Here is a 13,454-nt window from a genome sequence, read left to right as displayed (position 1 = left end):
AAAGGTTGGGGTTGGTGTACTGTAAGAAAATAGAGACTAAGGAGTGGAAACCCTATGTCTAAAATAAAAGAAACTAGGGAGTGGAGACCCTATGTTGGAAAAAAGATTACGAAGAGGAGACACTATGTGTAAAATAACTTCAATTAGGGAGTGGAGACCCTATGTTGGAAAAACATACTAGGGAGTTGAGACCCTATGTCTAAAATAATATCAACTAAGGAGTGGAGACCCTTTATTGAAAACGCAGACTAGGGAGTTGCGACCCTATGTCTAAATAACTTCAACTAGGGTTGGATACCCTATGTTAGAAAAGAGACTAGAGAATGGGGACCCTATGTCTAAAATAACTTCAACTAAAAAGTGGAAACCCTATGTTGGAAAAGAGACTAGGGAGTGGAGACTCTATGTCTAAAATAACTTTAACTAGGGAGTGGAGACCCAATATTGGAAAAGAGATTAGAGAGTGGAGACCCTATGTCTAAAATAACTTCAACTAGGGAGTGAAGACCTTATGTTGGAAAAGAGACTAGGGAGTGGAGATCCTATGTCTAAAATAACTTCAACTAGGGAGTGGAGACCCTATGTTGGAAAATCAGACGAGGGAGTGGAGACCCTATGTCTAAATAACTTCAACTAGGGGGTGGAGACCGAATGTCGGAAAAGAGACTAGGGAGTGGGGACCCTATGTCTGAAATAACTTCAACTAGGGAGTAGAGACCCTATGTTGGAAAAGAGACTAGGGAGTGGAGACCCTATGTCTAAAACAACTTTAACTAGGGAGTTGAGACCCTATGTTGGAAAAGATACTAGGGAGTGGAGACCCTATGTCTAAAATAACTTCAACTAAGGAGTGGAGATCCTATGTTGGAAAAGAGACTAAGGAGTGGAGACCCTATGTCTCAAATAAAATCAACTAGGGAGTGGAGACCCTATGTCTAAAATAAAATCAACTATGGAATTGAGATCCTATGTTGGAAAAGAGACTAGGGAGTGGAGACCTTATGTTTGAAATAAAATCAACTAGGGAGTGGAGACCCTATGTTGGAAAAGAGACTAGGGAATGGAGACGCTATGTCTTAAATAAAACCAACTATGTATTGAAAACCTTATGTTGGAAAAGAGACTAGGGAGTGGAGGCCCTATGTCTCAAATAAAATCAACTAGAAAGTGGAGACCATATGTTGGAAAAGAGACTAGGGAGTAGAGACCCTATGTCTAAAATAAAACAAACTAAGAAGTGGAGACCTTATATTGGAAAATGCAGCTAGGGATTGGAGACCTTATACTATCATGGTTTTGTACTTTTTTTCTTTTCTTTCTTTTATTATTAAGAGGATGAATAAAATGCGGGAAAGAATTGGAGAAAACTTCCCTTTTTGGAGTTGTTGCTACTGCGAAGCTATTTTTAGCCTCCGTGCGGTTTCTTTTGGTTGAACCTGCTTTATATAGGGTTGCCTTTTGATTGCACCTGTTTCTTATTTTTTCAAAAAAAAAAAATAACAATTTATCAGTTTGAAACGGTGGTTGATTTTGCGGCCTTGATTGTTTCAGTCACTTGATCTCAGACTGACTTCTTTGATGGTATTTTCAATTGGCTGTTTCTTGAAAACTAATTTCAATTATAGCCTCTAAGAAACCTTGGCTTTTCCAAAACTTTACCATGACGGTTAGTCGCTTGGGACTTAACCTTTTTCTACTTTATTTTGCCTTTGTGGGCATTTGACTTTCTTTCTTTCAATTTTTAAATCCAAAGCATTGGGGAATCCTTGGCTTTTCAAACCTTGCCAAGGTGGTTAGTCGTGTGGGACTCAACCTTTTCAACTTTATTTTGCCCTTATAGGCACTTCAATTTAATTTCCTTCTTTCGAGAGTTTTTGATTTCAAATCATCGGCCACCACAACCAATCGAGGTTGAATTGATGCCCATGCAAATATTAACTTGTATTATATGAGAACCCTGTAAATCGGTCTTACCATCCCTTCTCTGTCTTAGTTTCATAACAGAGTTGGACTGAAAGGAATTCAAAGAAAAACAACAGTGGAATAGAGAGAAAGAGAGAAGGACTTATCTGGAGTACATGCAAACTTCAATGAACATGACATGCCTCTTGGACTAGATGCTTGATCTGTGTAAATCATCCGACTCTCAGAAATTCATTACAACTTTGCCTCAAAATTGAGAAACCTTGCACAAGACTGTGTCGATGTCGATTGCTAAGAAGATCCTATTTTTGATTATTGGCGCCCTTTACGTGTTCTCACCAGCTGACCTCTCTCGTTTCTCTTCTCACCATCGCCTTATAGTGCTCTTTGCGAGTTTTCACTAACAAGATTCTCTCGTTTTTAATTTCTCTACTTACCATCACCTTACGGTGCCCGTGAGGATTTTCACCAACTAGACTCTCTCATTTCATTTCTCTCATTTTGGTCGCATCAAATCCAAGCAACTGTATCTTTTTTGATCGGTCGGAAGGATTTGAAAAGGATTCGGGTAAAAGAAATTTGGATTGAATTACAACTTTTGAACCTTTCAAGCAAAATCGTCAACGATACATTATAACATCTGCCCAGTTTCAACTTTTGGGGGAATGTGGATTTTGTTTTGGTGTGACTGAACCCAGAGAGAGGCTGCCTTCATATCCTTTCAGAATCAAGTCGAACGTAGTTCAAGGAACTTTGTTTTGATTTTATTTGGTCTTTTCTTTTCTTTTTTTCCAATTTTGTTTCATTTTTTAACAATAGCATCCAGATTCCAAAGTGGGTAGTCAAAGAAAGGGAACCGTCTCAAATGTTTGCAAAGGGTTGATAGTGTCTAGGTAGCGAGGATGAAAGCCTTCGTCATCCCAATCAGAGAGCATTAGAGCTGCATAAACGGGTCAAACATAATACCTTTAGACCGCATCTGCATTGACAGTTTTCTTAGAGTCATTTCCTTCGTTGTCTCCCAAATACAACGCTCCCATCTGTAGCACTCTTCTTATAATGTATGGACCTTTCCAATTTCGAGCAAATTTTCCTTTGGCTTCTTCATCATGTGGGAGAATACGTCTTAGAACGAGTTACCCCACTTTGAATTTTCTAGGCCGCACTTTCTTATTGTAGGCACGGGCCATTCTTTGTTGGTACTACTACCCGTGGCAAACTGCGGCCATCCGCTTTTCATCGATCAGAGTCAACTGTTCCAAACTGGTTTTGACCCATTCATCATCCTCAATCTCGGCTTTGACAATGATCCGAAGAAAGGGAATCTCAACCTCTACAAGTATTACGGCTTCCGTGCCATAAACTAATAGGTAGGGCATGGCCCCAACTGATGTGCGCACGGTGCTTCAATATCCCAATAGTGCAAAAGGCAGCTTTTCATGCCATTGTCAGGAATCTTGAATCATTTTCCTAAGGATCTTCTTGATATTCTTATTTGCAGGTCCAATGACACCGTTAGCTTTGGGCCGATAAGGGGTAGAATTACGATGTATAATTTTAAATTGTTTGCATACCTCCCTCATCAAGTGGCTGTTTAGATTTGCAACATTATCTGTAATGATAGTTTTAGGAATACCAAAATGACAAATAATGTTGGAATGCATGAAGTCCACCATCACTTTCTTGGTGATGTCTTTAGAAGTGATTGCTTCGACCTACATTGTGAAATAAACAATGGAAACCAAGATGAATCTGTGCCCATTTGAAGCTTTTGGCTCTATTGTCCTAATAACATACATACCCCAGGCAACGACGACCAAGGTGTTGACATAGGATGTAACTCTGAAGGCGGTGCATGGATTTGGTCAATGTGTATCTGGCATTGATGACACTTCCGAACGAAACTGAAACAATTCTTTTCCATGGCCATATAGTAATAACCTGCTTGGAGGTTTTTCTTTGCAAGGATATACCCGTTCATGTGAGGTCCACATACTCCCGAATGTACTTCATTCATGATTTGTTGAGCTTCTCAAGAATCTACGCACCTCAAAAGATTCAGATCTGGAGTTCTTTTGTATAGGACCTCTCCACTTAAAAAGAAACTACTGGCAAGCCTTCTAATAGTTCTCTTTTGATCTCCACTAGCCTACTCAGGATATTCTTTTGTTTTCAAAAACCTTTTGATATCATGATACCATGGATAAACATCTGGCTCTATTTCTATTGCGTTACATTAACCATACCTTTCTCGAATTTAATTTTCCAACAGGTCAATATGGACATTACCCGGGTACGACGACATTGAGGCCAAAGTAGCTAGTGCATCAGCTAGCTCATTGTGGAATCGAGGAATATACCTGAACTTGACGGACTTGAACCATTTGCTGAGATCTTCCACGTGGTGCCTATATAGAATGAGTTTGATGTCTCGAGATTCCCATTCACCTTGGGCTTGCCGAATAATCAACTCAGAATCTCCCATGATTAAAAACTCATCTACATCGAGATCAACTACCATATTCATGCCCATAATGTAGGCTTCATACTCGGCAGTGTTGTTTGTACAGAAGAAACAGAGCTGGTCTGTGGCCGAATAGTGTTGACCTGTGGGCAAAATCAAAATTGCTCCAATCTCGACACCTTTTTGCATTTACTGCCCCATCAAAGAATACTTTCTAGGCATTAGTGTTACTACTTCAACCGAGTTTACTTCCTCGTCCGAAAAGTAAGTGCTTAGGGGTCGCTATTTATCATCGATCGAGTTTTCAGCTAGATGATCCGCCAAGACTTGGGTTTTCATCGCCGTGCGAGTGACATAAACAATGTCAAACTCGGTGAGAAGGATCTACCATTTTGTTATCCTTCCAGTGGGCATTGGCTTCTGGAATATATACTTCAAAGGATCCATCCTGGTTATGAGATATATTGTGTAAGCCAGCAAATAATGTTTGAGCTTCTGTGCGACCCAAGTTAGGGTGCAACAAGTTCTTTCCAACAAAGTGTATTTAGCTTCATAACTAGTGAACTTCTTGCTCAGATAAGATATGGCTTGCTCTCTCTTCCCGGTCACATCGTGTTTCCCCAGGACACAACCGAAAGAATTTTCCAAGATTGTCAAATACAAAAACATAGATCTCCCCATCTTGGGTGGAACCAACACTGGCAAATTCGACAGATATTCTTAGATTTTATCAAAAGCTTCTTGACACTCATCTGTCCATTTGATTGCTACGTCTCTCTTTAATAACTTAAATATGGGTTTGCACATGGTAGTAAGCTGAGCAATGAATCTGTTCAATCTTCCTAGCAAACTTATGACCTTTTTCTTGGTTTTCGGAGGTGACAAATCCCAGATAGACTTTATCCTTCTTGGATCTAACTCGATGCCCCTCTGACTGACTATAAACCCAAGAAGTTTTCCAGACGGAACTCCAAATGCACATTTAGCTAGATTCAACTTCAAGTCATACCTATGCAAACGCTTAAAGAACTTCCTCAGATCTCGCCCGTGGTATTCTTGCGTTCTGGATTTAATGATCACATCATCCACATACACCTCAATTTCTTAGTGCATCATGTAATGGAAAATAGCAGTCATAGCTCTCATGTATGTTGCCCCTGTGTTTTTCAGAACGAATGGCATGACCCTATAATAGTAATTGCCCCAATGTGTGGTAGAAGCCTTCTTTTCTGCGTCCTCTTCATCCATCAGAACCTAATGATACCCAACATAATAATCCATGAAAGACTGTATCTCGTGTTATCACAGTTGTCAACAAGAATGTAGATGTTTGGAAATGGAAAGTTGTCCTTGGGGCTTGCTTTGTTCAATTCCCGGTAATCAACTCACACTCGAGTTTTCCCATCTTTCTTCGATACTGGAACCACATTAGCCAACCATGTGGTATATCGGACCACTCGAATCACACCGAATTTTAGTTGTTTGGTGACTTCTTCCTTGATATTATCACTGATGTCCATTTTGACCTTTTTTTCTATTGGACCGGTGGATAACCGGGATAAGTTGGCAATTTATGTACCACCAAACCAATGCTCAGCCCTGGCATATAATCATAGGACCATGAAAACACATTTTTGATGTCAAACAAAACTTGGATCAGGGCATCTTTAGTTCTTTCATCGGTGTGAATGCTTATCATGGTTTCTCAGATCTCTTCTGGACTGCCCAAATTAACTAGCTTGGTTTCATTTAAATTTGGCTTAGCCTTATTCTTAAATTGTTCCAATTCTCGAATTATTTCCCTAAAAGCCTCATCTTAATCATATTCTAGTTCTTGATTCATTATTTCAAAGTTAAACAGCGTTTTAGGTTCTAGGCATGAAGTCCGCAAGCATATCATGTTATTTAAGTCTGCATTATTAGAACTGAAAAGAAAAATATTAGAAAAATAGAAAAAATCAGAAGAAAAAAAAGAGACATCTATGGATGATGAAATATTGATTTCATTTCATTGAATTGAAGATATGAGGGTTTACATCAAAATTAAAAGATAATAAAGTAAAAATATTCGAGTTACACTCTCAAATAACTCGTAATGTAGAAGAGATGGCAAGATTGGACTACTGGGACTCCCGTCTGACAGGGAATGGGCTAGCTTTCCAATTCTAGAGCTTGGTATCTAGTCTCATTTACTGCACCTTGGCATTGCTCGTGCCTTCCCCTGGCTAGACCATGTGAGACTCATATATCATTTATTTTAAGGCTTCATAAATATCATCAATTTCTTCGGCCGTGAAGGCCTTTTCTTCTTCTTCCATATATTTTGGTTTGACAAATGATTTGGCGAGATGCAAAATGGGTTGGGGAAGGACCCACCCTTTTTCTTTGCGCTCATCAGCCCATATTCTGTCGGCTCCTACAGCTCTGAAACCCACACCAAAAAACTTCGCATTGGAAATTGAAGTAATAGGTCTGTGATTCCTTGTAGAGAGACATCGAGCCCATTTTCGGGCTTGTACCCATGTCTAATCATTCGAGTAACGACCATGACGTAGGCATTAGACAAGCAAGGTTGAGATAATAGGGCCCTTCTTCACATTGGTCGGCAACTATAATCTCAAAGGCCCGGTATACAATATACTTGCTGCCTTCCCTAGATTCAAGGCACGGTAATGAAGGGTCCCTATAGATGGACTGCTTGTCCTCTCCATAGAAAACAATTTCTTAATTTTCATATTCAAATTTGACCATTTGGTAAAGAGTGGAGGGAACAGCTCCGGCTGCGTGAATCCATGGTCTTCCCAAGAGGAAATTGTATGAGGTGTCCATGTCCAAATCCTAGCAAGTGACCTCAAAATCAACAATGCCAATAGTCAAAATCAGATCAATTTCTCCTATGTGTCTCTCTTGACCCCATCAAAAGCCTGCACACAGAAATTGTTAGCTCGGATTCTTTTCGTTCCAATCTCCATTCTCTGGAGTGTCGAGAGAGGGAAAATATCGACCTCAAAACCACCATCTAGCATTACCCTCTTCATATAATAACCTTCATATTTGACAGTCAAGTGAAGGGCTTTGTTGTGGGCGGCTCCCTCTGGGGGCAAATCATCGCGGCTGAAAGAAATGCTATTGACCTTAAAGAATCACTCGGCCATTCTCTCTAATTGTTCAAGAGAAGTATCAACGGGTACGTATGCCTCATTTAGTGTTTTAAGGAGCACTTTCTGGTGTTCGTTCGAGCTTAGCAGCAGAGATAAGAGTGAGACCTGGGAAGGAGTCTTCCGAAGCTGGTCAACTATTGCATATTCTGAAGTTTTCATTTTTCTGAAGAACTCTTCTTCTTCCTCACTGCTTAAAGGTTTTTTGGATGGCAACCATTTATCCCTGTTCAATTTAGATTTCTTTAACTCTTCTGGGTTGTGGTACTTCCCAGACTGATTCATTTCATTCACTTCACCCATGAACTCTTTTCCCTTATAGGTAACCACTATTCTATTGTAATTCCAGGGGACTGCGGTGGGATCTCTTATAAGGCTCTATAGTATGCGGTTGATAACCACGAGCTCAGTCAGTCTTGGGGGAATTACCGCCCCCCACGCCACATAGGTCCCGTTTGGCACATAGAATCTCGACACATTCAACATAGTTTTCCTTTGCTCAAATTTCTTGGGAATGTTCAAGATGAGCTGTTCTTTTCTTGGGGCCTTAGGAACATAGAGAATTGCGTTCTTAGTAGGTGCTGCCCAAATCTTTGTTTCTACAGCTTGAGGAATCAGAGTGATCTTCTTCTCAGTTTTGGCTTGTTTCACTGCAGCTTTGGGTCTTGCCTCTGGATCGACGATGGAAATGATGGCTATCAATGCTGGATTAAATTCCTTTTCATCCTAAATCATTCTAATGATTAGCCCATTGTTGTGTGCCGGTAGTGGATTGTTGGTCACATTAGGGACTTCCTCGTCCCTCAACACAACTCTTTTTTGTTCTATCAAGCTTTCAACTGCCCTGTTAAGGGTCCAACAGTCCTCTGTATCATAGCCCTCTACTCCAGAGTGGTAAGCACACCTGGTACCGGCCCGGTATGATAGGGATTCGTGATTTTGCCAATTGGGGAAGGGGGTACCAGTTGCAACAGACCTAGTTGGATCAACTTCTAGAGCAGGTTGAAATAGGATTCACCAATAGGGGTGAAATTGTTTCACCTGGGATATGTTGGTGGTTGTTTTGTGGTGGACAGGGGTTATACAAAGCTTGGTAATGATGGTTATTTCTAGGAGGTGAAGCTAGAGCTTGGTTGTAGTACTGATGTGGCCATGTATAGGGTTGGGCATTCACCCCCGCTTATTGAGGCGGTACCACGACATAGGCTGCATCTTGATCGGAATAGTAGTGTTGCGGGGTTCTTGGCGAGATGTAAGAGTGATCAAATGATCGGCGGGGCCATCTTGAACCTGAATCCATCATGGCTCCTTCCTCCCTCTTTTTACGACTAGCTAAACCCCATGATCCGTTCTGGATGGCTTGGGAGGTGGCTTTCAAATCAGCTTGACTCAATATTCGGCTAGTTTTCAGACCGTTCTCTACCATTTCCCCGTTTTTGATTCCCTCCACTAACGGTTTGCCCATAGAGGACATCATATTCTTAAAATAATCGGCTTCTTGGGCCTGCAAGAAGACTATAACTATTTCAGTCTCATCTATGGGCGGCTTTACTCTGGTGGCCTACTCGTGCCATTTAATAGCATACTCGCAGAAGCTTTCGCGGTTTTCTTATTCAAGTTAGACATGGAGTTCCTGTCTGGAGCCATGTCGACATTATACTGGAATTGTCTAACAAAATCTCGGGCTAAATCATCCCATGTGCCAGTGGGAGATTTCCTGATCAATATACCATTCCGAGGCAATTCCTATCAGGTTTTCCCCAAAATAGGCCATCAACAACTTTTCTTTCCCACCACCCTATTGCATCTGGTTGCAGTATCTCTTAAGGCGAGCAATTGGGTCTCCATGCCCATCATACTTCTCAAACTTTGCATTTTAAAGCCGGCAGGTAGATGGACATTTAGGAACATGCAGAAGTCCGAATAAGAAACACTTTTTTGGCCACTCAGGCCTTGTATATTTTTAAGCTTTGCTCCAAGCTTCTCATTTTCCGAACCATTTCTTCATGCTTGGGGTTCCTGATGTTTGGCCAAAATGCATATACTTAATCATTGTTGCCTCACATTCTAGTACTTTTAATAATCTTTTGAGTATTAATTATATTTCTTTATGATTAATATTATATTTTATTTGTGTAGGAATAAAGCGGTATGAAGATGAAGATATTTGGAGCAAAATTAAATAAAACATGTCTTTGTTTGCACACACAACAAACACCAAGAAGGGAATTGATGTAAAGGGAGGATTTGAAGGTTGGAAACTTACTGTCTCCAGCACCAGGGCCAGTTGCCCTGGATGCTGGAGGTGGGGTTTTTTCTATTTTGCCCGGGACAATGTTATTTCGGCCCTACACGGTCCCAACTCGTATAAAAGGGTCCTAAACCTAATTTTGAGGAGATCTAACATATATTGAAGGAGAACTCAGGTAGAGGAACACACACCATGCTTGGAGGAAGCCTCTAACTAGTTTTTCTTCTCTTTTCTTCTTTTAGTTTCATAGTGTATTAGTTCCAGAGTTTTGGATGTTGTATGAACGTTGTAGTTTGAATCTTGAATTATTCTTATTATTTTATTTTATTGGTTTATTTATTCAATCTTGCGCTTAATTATTTGATTGCTTGATCACCAATTAAATACTATCTACGAATCTAGGATTGAACTCGGGAGAGGGAATTCTAGATTGCATATAAGATTGAGTAGAGCAATATCTTAACTCTGATGGGGGGAGGATTTGCGGTTAGGATAGGAATATAACTAATTGCCTTTCTTGGTTACTATACATGAATTATTAATGTGTTCTTGTTAATTCTAATTCCATATGAATATAAGCGTTAGATTAGCTTGAATAGGCGAGTAGTACTTCAAGAGAAGGCTATGAGCAATATTAACCTTGTCAACCAATAAACCAAATAAATTAATTAGACGATTTAAGTGAAAAACTCAACGGAATTGTTATCCAACCCATAGCTCTAGAATATTCTCTCCCATTGAATTCATCTTTAAGCTTGTCGTTGTTTTCTTTAATCTTTTAATTTGTTACTCTAGATTAAATTTTACTCAAATACTCATACCTTAGAATTCACTTGAATAGATTAATTGTTTGGTTTTATTTAGTTGATAGTTAATCACAAGTCCTGGTGGGTACGATATCAGAACTTACAATCCTATATTACTTGTCGACCACGTATAGTTGCGTGTGCGTTTGGGAGCAACAGTTCCTCACTACTCTTTCTTGTTCCACTGGGGACTCATATTGTGGTTGTTGAGTGTATGAATCTAGAGTAATATGAGTTATGTCCGGCTGAAATTGGGGGCCTGGAAAGTGAATGTTGAAGGCTCAAAGCATGGTCTGGGCATGGTTAGTTGTGCCATGGTGAAGACTGGTGGTGCGGTGAACAACGTTAAAGGTACCCTTGAAAATGGTGCATGGGGGAAGACCTTAGAAGGCATACTGGTAAAGTTGGCTAACATAGTAGGGTACCCAAACAGGACAAATGGGTTGGACATGGGGATGGAGACGTTGGTGGTTCCACCCGTCCTGGGGATCAACTCGGGAAATCCAGGGATTTTACTTGGTGGTTCTCTACCATTGGACCAGGCGTCCCCACATTTCCAACATGCGTAGATGCAGTTTCTTGTTCTCTTCGGCAGTTGCCAATTCAGGCTGACATAACTGGTGTAGCATTATCTTCAGGATTGATGACGTGGAGACTGCTTTTTGAAGACATTGAGACACTTTATTTTGATCTTGTAAAGTAGGGGCGAGAAGCCAGATTACCATCAAAATCAACCACTTGAACAAGACATGTCTTTGTTTTCACACACAATAACCTTGTCAGTTTGAAACATTTAATAGATAGGGAATCACATACTGGGGATGCAATGCACCTGAACAGTTAAACATTTTCTAAAATATTTTTGCAATGGCCGCGTGTTTCATCCCGGCTTTTTCTCTCTTTTCTCATTCTGTAGCTCTTTTCTTTAAATAAATCTTTCATATCTTGATTTCTTTTTCTTTCTCTTTATGTTGTTTTTCACTCTTTGTCTTTCTATGTTATTTTGTCACTCTTTTTCTTTCTTCTCTCTTTTTCACTCAGTTTAAATAATGAAATGACCGAATCCAATGGGATTACCTTCGTATCATGACGCCGCATGAATCAAAATATTACATAGTTCAGGGAATAAATGCAAAAATGAAAGTAAAGAAATTTTTTGGGGGGTTTTCAATATTTCATTAATAAAAATCTTTTTGGTTTTTTCTATTATAAAGACTTGTATGTACTGATAACTAAAAAGGAAACATACAGACCAAAAACAAAACAACAAACAGACTTGACATGGATGAAAAGACGAACTAACTAGAGAAAAAGTAAAAATCAGATTCAAAAGCTGGAAAATCAAGAATACATAAGGGCCTCAAATGCTGTTCTGGGGGCCCGCGGGACATCAGTCGGTCTCGACGCGGGCCTGCATGCAATCTCTTCCTAGAGGAACTCTTGGTCGGCAATCACCTAGCGAGCGAAGGACAACACTGAAGCAAAAAAACATAGATCTAGTCATACCCTCACATTCATGGCATTTCATTGCAGCATAATCGGCTATTTCTTTGATTCTCATTCTAATGTCACCCTTTTCTTAGAGCAAGTGTCTGATTTGCTGTGCCCGGGCTTCCAGCACCTGCGTGGCTGTGTTGTTTTGGTCTTGTAACTTCTGCACGCTCTCTTCTAACTGGTAAATAAGTGCATAACAATGTTCTATTTCAATTTTGAAGTCCTTTGTCTATTGAACCATTTCATTTTCGAGGGTGGCCAACTTTTCCCTTAAAATTGTGACTCCTCTATCATATCTTTATTTTAGTTGGTGGGCTGACCTTGCTTGTGCTTCTGCACCTTTTGCCAACTTTGCTCGAGATTTTGCCAAGTCTTTCTTGGCCTTTGTCAGATCAACCGCATAGTCATGCACTTTTCGCCTCAAATTGCTTATGATTCTTTCATCCCTCTCGCTTATTGACGTTTTGGCGGCCATTTTCATTTTCCGGATTTGGGCTCAGAGGGCTTCGTTAGCCAACCTTTTCTTTCTCTTTCATCCTCAGCAACTTGAAATCCACTATCAAATTTGACGAACCACTTCTTTGAGAAATTGGGCATCGGAGCGGATTTCAACCACATGAGTACTAAGATCTTCATCTCTAGGAACCGTCTGGCATCTTCCAAGTTGTCTCAAAACCCGATACATGCCATATGGGGCATAGGGCTAGATGCTTCAGAGATCCATTAGAAGGAAGTAGGGACCAGTGGCGAGCAAAATAATCTCATCAACAGGGAGCCAACCCAATGTCCACTCTATCTGATCTGCGGTTATTGAACAAATACAGGTGATCCAATCTTTGACCCCTTCTAGCATTTCAAATCCGGTCACTTGTGTACCAAACTCTTCGATGCGGTTTTTTCCTGTAGAACCGTAATTCTTGTATTGGGGACGGTGACAAAGGTGCATCCACATTTGTAATAACAAATTTCACCCCACAAAAAACCTGACTCCAGCTTTACAGGATATGAGGACTCGGAATATATCTAATACGATCATGGGTGTGAGGGTACTCTTGGCCTAAGTGGTCAAAACATGGACAAATCTAGCTACACGTAAATTAATGTGCTCGTCCTCCCTTAGAAACACCAGAAGACCTAAAAATACCACCATGAAGGTGAAGCATCTATGCGTCTCCCACTTTGATCGGTTTCCTTTACTGCATAGTCCATTTTCTAGGTTTTTGAATCCCCCTAAATGCCCATACTGCTGGTAAAGAAAGTGAAAATGCAAGCTCCACCTGCTAGACTCTCTGTCTTGATCTGTCTACTTATTTTCAGCAAGTCTAAAAGCTTATTGTAACGACCCGGATGGTTGTTTC

This window comes from Nicotiana tabacum, chromosome 18, assembly GCF_000715075.1.
Source record: "Nicotiana tabacum cultivar K326 chromosome 18, ASM71507v2, whole genome shotgun sequence".
Lineage (NCBI taxonomy): Eukaryota > Viridiplantae > Streptophyta > Magnoliopsida > Solanales > Solanaceae > Nicotiana > Nicotiana tabacum.
This window is presented reverse-complemented; position numbering follows the sequence as displayed.